This window comes from Bos indicus, chromosome 18, assembly GCF_029378745.1.
Source record: "Bos indicus isolate NIAB-ARS_2022 breed Sahiwal x Tharparkar chromosome 18, NIAB-ARS_B.indTharparkar_mat_pri_1.0, whole genome shotgun sequence".
NCBI lineage: Eukaryota > Metazoa > Chordata > Mammalia > Artiodactyla > Bovidae > Bos > Bos indicus.
The window spans coordinates 34337265-34354470 of NC_091777.1; positions in this window are offsets into that span (position 1 = coordinate 34337265).

Sequence of the window (17206 nt, forward strand, 5' to 3'; positions counted from 1 at the left end):
GTTGAGTGAGAATGACAGGTGGTGGCTGCCTGGCCCCTCTGTCCTCATCCACTTTGCTGATTTAGGACCACAAAAGCATCCATTCCCCCGAGACCAGTAGCTTCTCGCAGGAGGACATTTTCATGGGGAGGATAATGTTCATGACAGCCTGGCCAGGAACATTTCCAAGGGCTATTCATAGAAGATGCTGGCAAACCTGCCCTTCCATGGTTTTCTAACCTCTGTGTCCAAGATACTCTCTGGGTATGTTGGTGATAATCTTAGCATCCAAGAATCACCAGACAGGAGGAGGCCCAGGACCTCTTCTTGCCATCCCAGGAAGGAAATCAAAAACAGAGTGGGCAAGGCTCGTCGAAGGTCAGGTTACAAGAAAATCAAGGTTAGAAGCCAGATCTCGTGATTTGTGGTCCAAAGTACATACAGCTGCTCTTATTCTATAGGTTTTGTTTTAGAATAACTTTTTCCTGATTATTAAAAGTATTCATGTTTACTATAGAGAAGGCTCAAAATAAGGAAAGTGCTCACTGCATGATTCCAGTCCCCAGAGACAGTCGCCCTCAAAGCCTGGTACCCAGACATCCCACCTGCACAGGCACAAAGGGCTCTGTGTGTAGAAGGGCCCTGTGCTTGGCTTCATGCTCTCATGTGTGCTGTATTGAATTTTCATTTTTGAACAAGGGACCATGCATTTTCATTTTACACTGGGCCGCACAAATTATGTCGCTGGTCCTAATCACCGCTGGTATTTCAATACCATCTTTTTCGTGCCTAGCATCTTGCTTTATGCCATTCATTCAATCCTTTGTTCATCCAACAAATGTTTATTGAGCACCTGGCACTAGTGGTATAAGAACCCACTTGCCAACGCAGGTTAGACTTAAGAGACATTGGTTCAATCCCTGGGTCAGGAAGACCCCCTGGAGGAGGGCATGGCAACCCACTCCATTATTCTTGCCTGGAGAATTCCATGGACAGAAGAGCCTGGTGGGCTACAATCTGTGGGGTCACACAGAGTTAGACATGACTGAAGTGACTTACACACCCACACACTATATGCAAATCACAGAATCCTGTGAAAATATCATTGGCCTTCCTTGCCCCCTTTATTCCATGAACACAGACAAATTTGCTAGAATTATTGCTCTAGGAAGATTAAACTGGCTGTCCATGGAGAAAAGATTGACTAAACCCCATCTGATTCTAAAACTGACGGCCACCTAAGGGAGAGGTCTGGCAGAGAGAAGAGGTGAGGCAGAGCCCTTTGGTGTCAGTGGTCACCTCAGCTGCATGTCTGCATGTGTGCAGTGCTCTGACAGAGGGAGTGGGGGCAGGGCTTGAAGGGCAGACAGGCACCATTTACACGGAAACAACAGCTCAGAGAACAGACCTGTAGTCACAGACACCTTTACAACCTAGCTGTGGGAAATAAGACCAGACTCCATCCGGTTCCTACCAAGGCCAACTCCACAGCCATGGTCCAACACTCCCAGCGAAAAGTGTTAACATTTAGTCATTGCTTTGCAGACCCTGCTCTGTCCTGAGTTTCCCAGGGAGTGGCAAGGGATTTCTTTGCCCTAGAGTCTAGAGAAAGATGTTTTTCAAAGCAATGAAGAGCTATTTCCTCTCACCCACAGGTAGCAGATATAAAAGAAAGAGAAGAATTACTCCAATTACATGGTAGACACTGAAAATGCAGAGGACAAGCTCTGGGTCTAAATGTTATTTCTCCATAAGAAAAAAAAATTAATGCAACCATTCTTTCTCTGGACCAAAGGCATCTGATATGGATGCTCCACATTTAGAGCAATATACCCCACAGGATATTTGAAAGCTCTGATTTAATCTTTAATTTCTCCCCAACAAGGTGAATGCCTGAATTGAACCACTGCAATAAGACAGAAGTTCCAATTCTATGACTAGCTGTTGCTCTGCGTTCATAAATATTTACTCACCTTCTAGAGGTTCTGGGAAAGGGGAATGGTCAAAACTTCAATTGCCTCCTTGGTACCTGACCCCACTTATCTTGCTGCTGAACACCTCCAAGAGTAAGTCTCAAGACCCAATGAGTTGGGAGAAAAATATCCTTTAATATAGACCAGGATAACATGGGCTTTTCACCCTCAGTGTCCTTACAGAGAGCCACTTCCATTATTGCTCTGGATTTTTCTTAAAGAAGCACCAAACTTGCCACTGAGAACATTCAAATCACTTGGCTTTGACTGGGCTCGAGATAATTACTGGAGAATTTCCCCCATAAAATATGTCTGCTGCTGTCAGCCTTGCCCGCTCCAGTCCGTACTCCTTACTAAGATCCAGGTGAAGTTGTAAAAGGCAAATCCAATCGTGTGTGTGGATGGTGCTCCACATCCCTGAGCCCACTGGAGTAAAGGACAGTCCACTGCACACACCCAGTATCCCATCTCAAGTGCACACTGAGATATTGCTTTGTTTTTTCTACCTCTGGGCGTTCTCTAGAGTCACACAGCCCAGCTGAAACCCATGATTGATTAAAATTCCTTTGACTGTGAAAATTACCATCACACAAGGAAGAGGTCAGGCAGAGGGAAGAAGGTGAGGCAGGGTCCTTTGGCATCTATGGTAATTTACTCTCCATGTCCGCATGTGTGCAGTGGTCTGAGAGAGGCAGTGAGGGCAGGGCTTGCAGTGCATTTGGGCATTAGTTACATGCAAACAGCCCATACGTGCAAGGAATTATGGCCTCTGAGAGCAACCTCCAATTAATGAAGGATGAAGGTCAGGGGATAAATGGCTCCACCTCCCATTCTTCAGTGAGACAACTCCAGGGCATGTTCTACACACTTCATTAAAGGTCCCCAACACGACTGAGATTTTCCTGGTCATAGCTGGTACCAGCTCAACAACACACACAGTCTCCACTGTTCTTTCTTCCCTGGATCATTTTTCCATACCTCTTCCATTTCCTGGAATCATCCTCTATTTAAGCCACATGAAGCCAGGAGAAAGGGAAAGATATACCCATTTGAATGCACAGTTCCAAAGAATAGCAAGGAGAGATAAGAAAGCCTTCCTCAACAGTCAATGCAAAGAAATAGAGGAAAACAATAGAATGGGAAAGACTAGAGATCTCTTCTAGAAAATTAGAGATACCAAGGGAACATTCCATGCAAAGATGGGCACAATAAAGGACAGAAATGGTAGGGACCTAAGAGAAGCAGAAGATATTAAGAAGAGGTGGCAAGAATACACAGAAGAACTGTACAAAAGAGATCTTCACAACCCAGATAATCATGATGGTGTGATCACTAACCTAGAGCCAGACATCATGGAATGTGAAGTCAAGTGGGCCTTAGGAAGCATCACTACGAACAAAGCTAGTGGAGGTGATGGAATTCCAGTTGGGCTATTTCAAATCCTGAAAGATAATGCTGTGAAAGTGCTGCACTCAATATGCCAGCAAATTTGGAAAACTCAGCAGTGGCCACAGGACTGGAAAAGGTCAGTTTTCATTCCAATCCCAAAGAAAGGCAATGCCAAAGAATGCTCAAACTACCACACAATTGCACTCATCTCACACACTAGTAAAGGAATGCTTAAAATTCTCCAAGCCAGGCTTCAGCAGTACATGAACCATGAACTTCCTGATGTTCAAGCTGGTTTTCAAAAAGGCAGAGGAACCAGAGATCAAATTATCAACATCCGCTGGATCATCGAAAAAGCAAGAGAGTTCCAGGAAAACATCTATTTCTGCTTTATTGACTATGCCAAAGCCTTTGACTGTTTGGATCACAATAATAAACTGTGGAAAATTCTGAAAGAGATGGGAATACCAGACCACCTGACCTGCCTCTTGAGAAACCTATATGCAGGTCAGGAAGCAACAGTTAGAACTGGACATGGAACAACAGACTGGTTCCAAATAGGAAAAGCAGTACATCAAGGCTGTATATTGTCACTCTGCTTATTTAACTTCTATGCAGAGTACATTATGAAAAACGCTGGGCTGGAAGAAGCACAAGCTGGAATCAAGATTGCCGAGGGAAATATCAATAACTTCAAATATGCAGATGACACCACCCTTATGGCAGAAAGTGAAGAAGAACTAAAGAGCCTCTTGATGAAAGTGAAAGAGGAGAGTGAAAAAGTTGGCTTAAAACTCAACATTCAGAAAACTAAGATCATGGCATCCGGTCCCACCACTTCATGGCAAATAGATAGGGAAACAGTGGGAACAGTGGCTGACTTTATTTTTCTGGGCTCCAAAATCACTGCAGATGGTGACTGCAGCCATGAAATTAAAAGATGCTTAATCCTTGGAAGGAAAGTTATGACCAACCTAGACAGCATATTCAAAAGCAGAGACATTACTTTGCCAACAAAGGTCCGTCTAGTCAAGGCTATGGTTTTTCCAGTAGTCATATATAGATGTGAGAGTTGGACTGTGAAGAAACTTGAGCGCAGAAGAATTGATGCTTTTGAACTGTGGTGTTGGAGAAGACTCTTGAGAGTCCCTTGGACTGCAAGGAGATCCAACCAGTCCATCCTAAGGGAAATCAGTCCTGGCTGTTCACTGGAAGGACTGATGCTGAAGCTAAACTCCAATACTTTGGCCACCTGATGAGAAGAGCTGACTCATTTGAAAAGACCCTGCTGCTGGGAAAGATTGAAGGCAGGAGGAGAAGGGGACGACAGAGGATGAGATGGCTGGATGGCATCACCGACTTGATGGACATGGGTTTGGGTGAACTCCGGGACTTGGTGATGGACAAGGAGGCCTGATGTGCTGCAGTTCATAGGGTCACAAAGAGTCGGACACGACTGAGCGACTGAATTGAACTGAACTGCATCCAGGTTCTCATCTCAGGCTCTGGTTTCAGGGGAACCCAAACTAAGATAGCATCTCATTCTGTTTTAAACCCTTTAAAATCTCTTCCTTTTTTAGGATAAATGTAAAGTTCCTTAGCTTCATGTTGAAGGCCTTTAAGGACACTACTCCTCATTTCAACCTCAAATGCCAGCAGCACCAATGTACCTACAATTAAAACCATCACTCGGGGACTTCCCTGGTGGTCCAGTGTCTAAGACTCCTCACTCACAAGGCAGGGTTCCTGGGTTCAAGCCCTGGTCAGGGAATTAAACCCTACATGCCACACAAAGACGTTGCAGGCTCCAACAAAGATCAAATATCCCACATACAGCAACTAAGACCTGACACAGAAAGATAGACGGATAGTTTAAAAAATAAAATGAAACCAACACTCAGACTCACAGAGTGAACTTATGGTTGGCAGGGGGAACGACTAGGGAGTTTGGGATGGACATGCACACTCTGCTATATATAAAATAGATAACCAACAAGGTCTTACTGTATGGCACAGGGTACTCTGCTCAATGTTATGGGGCAGCCTGGATGGGAGAGGAGTTTCAGGGAGAATGGATACATGTAATATATGTATGGCTGAGTCCTTTCACTGTTCACCCAAACCATCACAACACTGTTAATCAGCTATAATGTGAAGTCACTCAGTCGTGTCCGACTCTTTGCAACCCCATGGACTGTAGCCTACAAGGCTCCTCTGTCCATGGAATTTTCCAGGCAAGAGTACTGGAGTGGGTACCCACAATACAAAATAAAAAATTTAAATTTTTTAAAAAATCACTCAGTTACACAGCTTCACATCTTCCCTCATGAGGGTCTCTCTCATCCTGATTTCCTTGTCCCCATCTTGCTACCACTCATGCCTCAAGACTCTGGCTTAATACCCTCTCAGCTGGGCACCCTTCCCTACTCCATCCTCTGCACCTGGATGCCTGTGCATGGCACCTTTTTCATGGCATCAGTGTTTGCACCCTGCCCAGCTCCCCAGGAAAATGTGTGTTCCTCAAGGGCAGGACCAGTTCTCAGCTAGTGAGTGGGGTCCAGGGCTTCATGCAGAGCTTGGCATACTCGAGGGGCACTGAGATGCTTCCAAAAGGCCAGAGAGCTTTGCCTTATATTCTCAGCTAGCTTTGGTGTCCTCTGAGTATCCTGGACATTGTTGGTCTTTTATGTGGGCAACAAAGGGACTTTTTTTTTTTTTTTTAAGGAAATGGTATAAAGCATCTCATTAAAACATTTTGCTGACTGGTCTGTGGTGCAACATTTCCTCTCCTGGAGGGAGGGGGGAGGATACTGATGTCCCATCCGTATCAACACTGAGGCCAAGGCATGCAGAGATGGAAGTGGAAGAACCTGAGGGCTTTGGAATGTCAGAGCTGGGCAAACCGAGAGTTATACAGCCCTACCACGAAAGGGTGGGGGTGGGGGCTCCCCTGGTAGCTCAGAAGGTAAAGAATCTGCCTGCAATGCAGGAGACTTGGGTTCAATTCCTGGGTTGAGAAGATCTCCTGGAGAAGTGAGGGGCTACCCACTCCAGTATTCTTGCCTAGAGAATTTCATGGACAGAGGAGCCTGGTGTGCTTCGGTCCATGGGATCCTCAAGAGTTGGACACAACTGAATGGCTAACACTTTCACTTTCAAGAGAGAGGAAGAGACTTGCTCAAAGAGACTAGACACTCAGACTCCAAACTCCCAGGCAGGTGTCCTTTCCACACATCCACATCATCTCTCACAAACGCAGACTCAGAGCCAAGCTGACTGGGCCTTGGCCTTTTCCAGCAGGTCAGGACGCAATATTTTTTGAAGGTGAAGGAAGTAGGGAAGCAGTACTTCAGAGAGAATAATTGTTCTGAGCACCCCGATTCAAGTTGATCTGACAAATTTCCCCAGAGGAATGAGAACGCTGTTCACAGAACAAAGCTCAGGGGGGAAAAAAAAAGTAATTGAGTAATTGTGTTGATGGATTAATTGAGTTGATGGAATAATTGAGTTGATGGATCAGACTTTGTAGTGTGTGCTCTGATTCTTTGTTTTCTTATTTTTACGTGTACAGTCCTTTCTTCTACTGTGCAGTGTGCAAAATACACGATCGTTAACTCAGTGAGGTAGGAAAGGACTTGTCCAATTCATTTCCATTGCTCCAGCACTGACTCACTCACATTGCCCCCATCTTAGACCACGAAAAGAAGTGAATTATGTATGCAGTGAGGTGGACCGACAAGAGGGCAGAGCAATGATGGCTGACAGATGGAGTGACAGAGGAATAAGGGGGCTGGGTGAAGGTGTGGGGTCTCCCCTTAGTGTTTCCCTTCCTTCCCTCTTCCTTCATGACCTCTGCCTCACCACCCCAAAGCCATCATCCTTTACTTTTCTTCTCTCCTACTCTAAAGACAGGATCAGATTGGTTGCGCCAGCAGGCAGCGTGTCTACATGATCCAGAGGTTTGCCAGGCTCTTCTCATCTCCTGGAGAGATGAGTTTCTTCCACTATTGAAAGGACTTTCTTCATCTCCTTATCACACAGCTGAGCCAGTCCTCAGGAGTTCGTGACACATCTGCGGCTATCACCCAGACCTGAGACCCATTTGAAGACAGAGGTCCACTCTGGACCATGTCTGAGCATGTGACCCATAGTCTGATGCCAACCTCCTGAGGCACCTTCCCCAGCAGAAGCAGATTCCTCCCTCCCCCTCCACCCCAACCCTTTTAGCATTTTACATAATGTTCATTTCTCTAGACAGTTCCCATCATGTTTATTTCAGGAACTCCAGCAATCACTATTAGTGTGACCTACATATTTTTTTGATGTCCTAGGTATGTTCTCCAATTATCATTAACCCAGTATGTTTTAAAAACCAGTCTTAGAAGAAGTAATTATAGCAGGGAACTAGTTTTGCTTTTTTCCAATCAACAGGAGGAAATAATAAGAGAAGAGTTTCAATCATGAGCTGAGAAATCTGCTTCCTAAGCAAAAATCCAGAAGAAAAATTGGTCACTTGGGAAAGAAGGAAGCAAAAGTTTCTTGATCCCCTACTGTGCACTAGATATTTTCACTTGTTATTTCCTACAATCCTCATAACATCTTACAAAATAAGTATCAAATTTCCACTTTTATAGATGTGGGACCTGAGGCTTAAAGAAATTGGAAATGTTTTCAGGGTAAAAAGACTAGTAAGTGCAGAAGCAGAGGTCTGAGCCATACAAGTAACCTCTGCGGGTCCACAGGCTGGTCTGGAGGTTGCTTCTTGCCTAGGTCAGACCACCACTGTTCCACCACCATCTGTTTACAAACCAGCATCCTGCAGCTTGAGAGAAAGAGCCGTGTTCTTCCTTGGCCTTGCCCCCTCCACTTTCTCATTGAACACAGCTGATTGGTCCTGGGTTTGACATTCAACTGAAGCTGGGCTAATCTGATTGGTCCAGAGTCCAATCAATCTGATTGGTCAAGATATGGATATTCAGTGCCATATCCAGCCAATCAGAGATTTTGTCTCTGGGATTCTTCGCACTGGAACCAGAAATCAAACCCAGATCTTCACTGATACGTGGCAGCAGCAGATGCAAGGCTGAGACATGAAAGCCAGGAGCAGTAGGCAGACATTCACTGGGGAAAGTGGAGACAAGAGGGGAACTGAGTGATGGCCGAGCCCCTGACGTGGGAAGTGCCCAAAGCCCAGCTGTGTCTTCATCTTCCCTATGAGTTTTGGTTGTTCAACCCTACTTGTCCATGAGTCAATAAATATCTCTCTGCCCAAGCTGGCTCTAGCCGTACTTTATTCTTGAACAACCAGAAAGTGTTGGAACTAAAATAAAGGTCCTGTGTGTACATTTCCTAGTCCTTGGTTGTAGATGTTAATAAGTGACATGGAGATCAGACTGAACTAAGGATGTCCCTTAAGTCCACAACACGAGGGAGATTCACTTGAAAAGCTTTCCATTCCTGAAGACTGACTGTTGGTTTGTAAGGAATCTAAAGGGCTGGTCCCAACTCAAACTAGCTCAGTATATGAGCAGGAGCAGGGAGCTGAGAGATGAGGCGGCTTCACGGCCACACGCAGCCCACACGTCACCCTCAATCCCTCAGCCTCCAACCCCCATCTCTAGAATGAGAGAGCTGGCTAGATCAGGCTTTCAGCCAGTTACCTATCACCCTCAACATGGGAGCCAGTGTTTACACAACACTTATTTAAAAATGGGTTCATTTTGTTGTCCTTTATCTGTGAATAATAGATTTGATATGCCAGCCATATTTTTTCCCCCAACACACATTAAAATGCATAACGACTCAAATGAAACATGTTTGACTGTGTGCCATGAGAATCCCCTTGGGTTCCATACTCTGGAAAATCACGGAGCTGACGATCTCTAAGAAGCTGATGACCGTGTCTTGGAAGACGGTGATAGGCCAGTCACTCAGTGTTCATTCAACCAGCATTGACACAGTCCCTGCTCTGGGCCAGCCCCGCTGAGAAGCCGCAGTGATCCATGTAGCATGAGCTGACAGTAAGTGCACGTTTACGATGGGCTAGACACTGTACTGAGTGCTTTATAGCCGTTAGCTCATTTTTATCTACTGAAAACTCCCACGAGGTATATATAACTAATTTCTGAATCTCAGAAAGGTGAATTATTCATCATTCAATCCCAAAGCAACCGTATTCATTTTCTATTGCTGCCGTAACAAATTATCACAATTTAGTGTCTTAAAACACCACTCATTTATAATTTCATAATCCTCTAGGTCAGAAGTCCAACATGGGTCTCAACAGACTGAGATGGAGGCGCCAGCCGGCTGCGTTCTTTTCTGGCAGCTTTATGGGAAAATCTGTTTCCTTACCTTTTCCAGCTTCCAGAGGCCACCGCATTTCTTGGCTTAAAACTACCTTCCTCCATCACAAAAGCTAGCAACACAGGCTGTGCCCTTCTCATGATGTCATCTCTCTAGTTCTCCGCAGCCAGACAAGTGTTTTAAGTACACATGTGATGAGATCGTCCGTCATCCTCCCCCACACTCCAAGATGATTCAGAAGCATCTTCCCCATCCCAAGACCCCTAACTTTAATGACCCCTGCAACATTTCTTTTGCCACTGAAGGTGACATACACACAGATCCCAGAGATTAGGGCTTGGACACCACCAGGGCTCTGATTCTGCCTATCACAGACGAGATTCAATCCTTTATCCCATAGTCTTAACCACTACCTTGAACACAGGCAGCACTCAAGGAGCTTCTAACTTAGTGAGAGACAGACAAGTGACACAGAAAGCATGCCTGCCTAAGATTAGAGTCCACCTTGCTTTCTTGCTTACTGATTCTTTCTCTAACGAGGAATGTATCAGGGGCAGGAATGCCCCTGCAGTGAGATGTGCTGCATGTGTCACACACACACCAAATTTCAAACCATAAAAAGAACGGAAAATATCATACTAGTATCTTTGTATTGATTACATGTTGAAGTTGATAATATTTTAGACCTATGAGGTTAAACTGGAGAATTCCATGGATAGAGGAGCCTGGCGGGCTCCAGTCCATGGGGTTGCAAAGAGTCGGACATGACCGAGCAAATACACTTTCATGAGGTTAAATATATTATATATTTTATCAAAATTGATTTCATCTTTTCCTTTTCACCTTTTTTAATGTACCTACCACAGCATCTAAGATTACACATGTGGAGACTTCCCTGGTGGTGCAGTGAAACTAGATCCTACATGCCACTGTGAAGACTGAAGATCCCACATGACTCAACTAAGACCCAGTGCAGCCAAATAAATAAACGTTTCAAAAGTAGTGATAAAATTAAAATAAAATTACCTATGTGGCTTGCCTTATCTTCCCACTGGATAGCACTAATCTAGAAAAGTACTTGGCACACAGCAGACACCCAAAACATACCAGCTGCCTGAACAGAGGGATGAGACAGCAGGAGAAAGTGGGGAAGGAAGCCAGCACTTTCAATGTGCAGCCTGGGTCAGGGAGTCACAGGCCACGAACCCCAAGAGGCAGGCAGTGGATGTGACGTGATGTGCAGAGTGAGCCAAGGTCTCCTGATCACCTAGTGAGGGCGAAGGCGAACTTCAGTCTCATTGTCACGGTAGAATCAGTGAAGGATTGACTGTGAGCTAGGAAGTGGGTCAGCTGAATTTGTTTGAGAAAGAGGGTTCTGAGCTATGAAGCCTGGATGAGGAAGGGCAGGGAAGACAGGGAATCACACGCCTTTGAAGAGGAAGTAGTTAAGAAACAACATGAAGTAACTTACAGGACAAATAGGAAGGGACGGCTATATGTATTTCAGAGTCAGCTAGGTAAGAAATAGTCACAGGGAGTGGGTAAAGCAGTAAATGGAAAGATCACGTCACAGGGACCCTCTCTGTTCTGCCCTGTGAGGGTGAAGGAACAAAGTCAGGCAGACTGAGGGCAGACAGCAGGAAGGAACTTTTCATCCTAGAGACCATGAACCCAGAAGCAGCTTCTACAAAGATGATGTGGATGCTCGCAAGCAGGGGCAGCACCGCGCTGGGCAGTGGGTTCTGGAAAGGTCAGCGCCCATCTGACCAAGAGGAGAGAACCCACCTCACCAGGGCCTCCAAAGCACCAGCCAGCATTTCCAGCGCATCTGGCTCTTTATTACAGAACAGGGGGCAGTGCACTTCAGAAGGGAGGCCAATAGGTTCAGAGGCATCGCCAGCCTTGTCTGCAACGTGCCTGCAAAATGTTTCATGGAGCAGAAAGTGAAAGAAAGTGTTAGTCACTCAGTCGTGTCCGACTCTTTGAGACATCGAGGACTGTAGCCCGCCAGGCTCCTCTGTCCATGGAATTCTCCAGGCAAGAGTACTGGAGTGGGTTGCCCTGCCCTCCTCCAGGGGATCTTCCTGACCCAGGGATTGAACCCGTGCCTCCTGTGTCTCCTGCACTGCAGGCAGATTTTCAACCCACTGAGCCACTGGGGAAGCAGAAAGCTCTCTTCAAAGGAGGAAAGCCTTTGCAGTGGCCACAGAGAAACTGGCATTTCCTCACCAAAGCGGGAGCCACCCAAAGCATGCACTTCTCACTTGTGTTCTGTTTTCTCCCCTTGGCTCCAGCCAGTTAATTTCAACACAGAAATGTAACTCACAAATGTGCAATCCATTCCAGTGGGACAAGGAAACCATGATGCGGGCTTCGGGAGACAGGAAGCGACCTTGTGAGCCCAGAAGCGGGGTAGGGGCTGACCTCACTCCACACCTGGGGCAGCCATCAATGCCGTTTCTAGGATCCAGAGGAAGCCCAGGTGCTGCCTGCAACTTCCCTGAGCCTCCAAATGCCCCACAACAGCAAGACTTTCCTACACAAGTGAGGCTCTAACAGAGTCAGAGAGAATTTTTTTAATTGAAAAAGGCAGTGACTTCTAGGAATGAAGATGAGTTTTACATCCAGATTTACTTTTTCTCCCTTACAAAATCCCATGGAAAGAATACCAAATGGATTTTGAAAATAAAAGCACAATATCAAGAATAAACCCTGATATAAATTATGAACTGAGGGTGGTGATGTGTTATGGGAGGCACATCAGTCATAACATGCCAACCGCTTTGGTGAGGGGTGATGATGATGAGGGAGACTTTGTGTGTGAGGGGGAGGGTATACAGGAAAGCTCTGCACCTTTCTCTTTATTTTGCTATGACTCTAAAGTTGCCCTAAAAATAAAGTTTTTAATTAAACAAAATAAGCCATCAGACAAGAAGAGCATGAGCAAGGAGACAAGAACAAAAGTTACAAGACTCAGAAGACAAGTAGATGAGAAGTACCAGACTTAGACCCCAGGAGATGGATGCCTAGGCATGCAGGGAACCAAACCCATTTACATGATGGGAGACCCTGAAAGGCCTGGCACCCAGAAGCACTGGAGCCCTTCACTTGTACTCCCTTGGCTTGTGGGATAAAGCAGGGAAGGGGAGTTGCATTCCAAGCAGGCCCCAGCCCCAGGGTCACCATCTGAACTCAAAACACACCTGCTCTGACCTCGCAGCAGCCCACAGGGTCATTTTTTTTTTATTATTTTTTAATTGAAGGATAATCGCTTTACAGAATTTAGTTGGTTCCTGCCATACATCAACATGAATCAACCACAGGTCTACATATGTCCCCTCTCTCTTGAACCGCCCTCCCATTTCCCTCCAGAGCCCTACAAGGTCATTTCTTACTCCCAACCTCATTTTCCCCAAGTTTTTTTCTTTGAAAATGTTCAATCCTACAGGAAAATTAAAGGAAAGTACTATGCACTCCCATACCCCCTTCATCTGATGACTAATTATTATTTTACACACTTTCTCTGTGTGTGTGTGTGTGTGTGTGTGTGTGTGTGTGTGTGTGTGTAGATTCAGTGTATAGAGTATAAACCATTTGAAAGTAACCCCTAAAAATGAGGACATTCTCCTATAAAATCGTGTAATAAAATTACCGATAAGCTTATAATTCGCCTAATGCATAGCCCAGGCTAAATCTCCTGAGCCGCTCCTGGGGAAGATGGACTGTCCTTTGTAGTTGTGTTTCTTTCTTTGAATCTAAAACCAATGAAGTTTCACACATTGTGTCAAGAGGTCCTGCTCCTTGGCCTCCTTTAATCTAGACTTCTGTTACTCAAACTGCAATTATGAGACTAACACCTCAGGTATTGTTACCAACACAGAGGCTCAGGCCCAAGCCCCCACCTTCTGAATCAAAATTTGCCTTTTAATAAAATTGCCAGGTAGTCTGCATGTATAAGGTTAGTAAATGCTAAAGTTTGGAAAGCACAGCCCAGAGAGACATACGACACACATACATACATGCACACACACACACATCTACACACAGGTATACATGCACATCTAAATACATGCCTGCTGCTGCTGCTGCTGCTAAGTCGCTTCAGTTGTGTCCGACTCTGTGTGACCCCAGAGACGGCAGCCCACCAGGCTCCTCCGTCCAAGGGATTCTCCAGGCAAGAACACTGGAGTGGGTTGCCATTTCCCTCTCCAATGCATGAAAGTGAAAAGTGAAAGCGAAGTCGCTCAGTTGTGTCCGACTCTTAGCGACCCCATGGACTGCAGCCTACCAGGCTCCTCCATCCATGGGATTCTCCAGGCAAGAGTACTAGAGTGGGGTGCCATTGCCTTCTCCAAAATACATGCATACACGCATTCATATACACAGTCACACATATACAGACACTCAGGCACACGTGTACGTACCCATACACATGCAACCACACACATACATACATATACACACAAGTATACACATGCACCTAGGGCTTTTGTTGCTCTTGGGCAGTGGCTTCCTTTTTTGTTTGAAAGGTCGAGGCCAGTGGCCTTGTGGAAAGACTCCACATTGTGCGCTTGTCTGCTTGTCCCCTCATGATTCCATTCAGAGTAAACCTTCCTGGCAAGAATACTATGTAGAGGATGCCATCAACTTCTCACTGTATCACATCAGGAAGTCTATACCAAAAGGATTCCCTGCTCTTGGCGACCCTAGGCTTGATCATCAGATAATGCGGTGACTACCAGGTATCTCCATGGAAAGGCCCATTCCCCCCCTGTCATCTGTAGCTAATCTGTGGGGTTGTTCTTTGGAATCATATTAATATCCTGCTCCCCAATGCCTTTCACCCAATAATCTCAGCATCTCTTGTGGTTTCTTGCACTGAAGATTGCAAATTGTTAATTTTCTTGTTTCTTCTACCCTGACCGTTGTCATTCTTCTGTAAAGTGTTTCTCTCTTCTCCTCTCTTCTCTCCTCTCCTCCCTGGCTCCTATCTCTCCTGGATACTATCAACCATGAACTCATGAATACTGCATCATTCTGTGTGATGCTCAAAAATTATACACAAGGGAGTCCATGAAAACCGGCAACCACACTTCTGCACATCTAGCAGCTTTGTGACTTTGGACAAGTGACTTGACTTCTGTTTTTCAGTTTCACCATCTGTTAAACAGATAGTAATTGACCTTCATAGGTTGGTGTAATTCACTAAATGAATGCTTGTAAAACTCTGGCAACTCTACCTGCTGTGTGATAAGTCCTGTATAAGTGCTTGTTATTAAATATTCTTGCTATCTTTACCATCAGCATCACCACCACAAGCCCAGCCTTTGGTACAATTCTAGAGCCCCATAGGCAGTTTGGAAAGGAAAGAATGGGGGAGGGAGGAAAGGAGAAAGGATGGAGTAAAAGTCTTTAAGAGAAGCGAGAATGTCGGAAAGTCACAGAACACCTTCCTCCCCACCCACGCTCCCTCCCTCTCCGACACATGACCATGTCCTAGATCCCATCCAGGCCACCCTACTGCTCCTGGGAAAATATTTGGTTAACTGAACCAACATGGGGCTGGTAGATAAACCCGAATGCTAGTTGAGGAGACACGCTCTTTCCCATCTGCTGCCTTGCAAACAATGCTAGTCTTATTATTTCAAATGACAGGCAGTTCTTTCTGTAAATTTGCTTGTCGTGCCAATTCAGCTTTTATGTAAGTGTGTATCTCGTTTCATTTTCCTCTGCATACAAGGCACTGATGCGAGGCAGCTACACCCCAGGTCTGCTGCACTCCCCGGAGTATGTCCCCAAACACGTCTTCAGTTCCTTGACCTCAACAGGCCCCTTGGTCCTCTCTGCAGAGACCATGAAGAGCCTCTGAAAGTTGAGGGGAAGGGGTGGTAAGAGAGAAAGCAAGAAGAGCAGCAAGTGGGTGCCCATTGAAGCAGGTGATAAGTATGTCAGTTGCTTGTAATACTTTCTCTAATTGCCTGTATTTGGAATTTTCCCTAAGTTGAGGAGAAAGCCTCTGAGAATTGAGCATCTCCTGAGTTTTACAGGATGAATAGGAGTTTCTGATTCGGTGAGAAACAGAGGAACAATCCAGGTAGAAACACATATTACAGGAGAAGAGCCCACAGAGAGAAACAGCCCAGTAGAAGATGGTTCTCTCTCATCTTTAACCAGTGAACTCTAATTCGATGCTGGTGCTACCCACCCAGTTAGTGCCAAGCCCACAAGATAAGCAGTCCTCCTGACGAGAGATGCTCTCACTTCAGACCCCCAACTGCAAGTGGGGTCCCCAGGCCATCCATGTTTCTGCCCAGCCGGTTTCAAATTGGGGGAGAGGAGTGTTCCCATGTCCCCCTCAGGGTTGATGATTCACTAGAATGGCTCACAGCACTCAGGGAAGTGCTCGACTCATTATTACAGTTTTATTATTAAAAATACAGATTATGACCAGCCGAATGAAGAGACACAGCAGGCCAGTCTGGGATGGGAGGGACCCTAATGCCAAGCTCCTATGTGGAACTCTCCTGGTAGAATCAGAATGCATCACCCTCCAGGCACATTGACAGGCTCCCCAACCAGGAAGCTCCACTGAGCTTCAGTGTCCAGCGTTTTTATTGGGGTTTCGTTACAGAGGGATGATTGATAACTCAATCCCCAGCCCCTCCCCACAGCCCAGACGTAAGGCTCATTCAAAGCTCCAGCCCTCTAATCAGACAGCTGGTCTTTCTGGGGACCTGTCTGCATCTTGAGTCATCGCATCGCATTAGCATAACTTAGGTTTAGTTCAAGGAGCTCATGAATTACAAACATACTCCCATCACTTGGGAAATCCCAAGGGTTTCAGAGGCTCTAAGCCAGCAACCCAGGGTAAAATGGAACCAATTCTCCGTCATACAACAAAGGTACATGCAGGCGGAGAACACAAAGCAAAGGGCGGACACCGAGGACGCACTCCGTATCTGTGCTGCGCTGCGTGCTCCGTGCGCACTGCAAGTGTGTGCAGGGGACAGAGAAGTGACAGAAAACAGGAGTGGGATGAAGGGACAGAAATGGAGGGACAGAGAGAGGGAGAGAAAGAAAAAGCAGGAAGGAGGGAGAGACAGAAGCAGGAGGGATGGAGAAGGACAGAAGGATTTCAGCTCCATTTTACAGGAGGCTGAGTCCCAGAGAAGGTGACTGCCAAGTCCATAGTCTCATGGGTATTAGAGGGCAGCAACAAGATTCAAATCTAGGCCAACTGAATTCTGACCTGTGCTTTTTCAGTCTGGAGCAAACATGTAACAAAGGTGCCGAGACTTCAGTAGAATGAAGTCTCATGCGAATAGAATGAGACTTCATTCTGTTGAAGGTTTGCAGCCAGGGAGGACAGTTAAGACCTGCACCCACAGCTCCGTGGGGTGTAGACAGGAGGACAAAGGGAAGTGGGAGAGTGAAGAGAAAAGATGAGACCAGATGAGTGAAGAGGAGGCCTAAACTGGAGGAGTCGGGGAGGGCTGGGGTGGGGAGCCAGACCAGGCACAAGCGATGAGCTGCAGGCTGACCACCTCCCACGTGGGAGC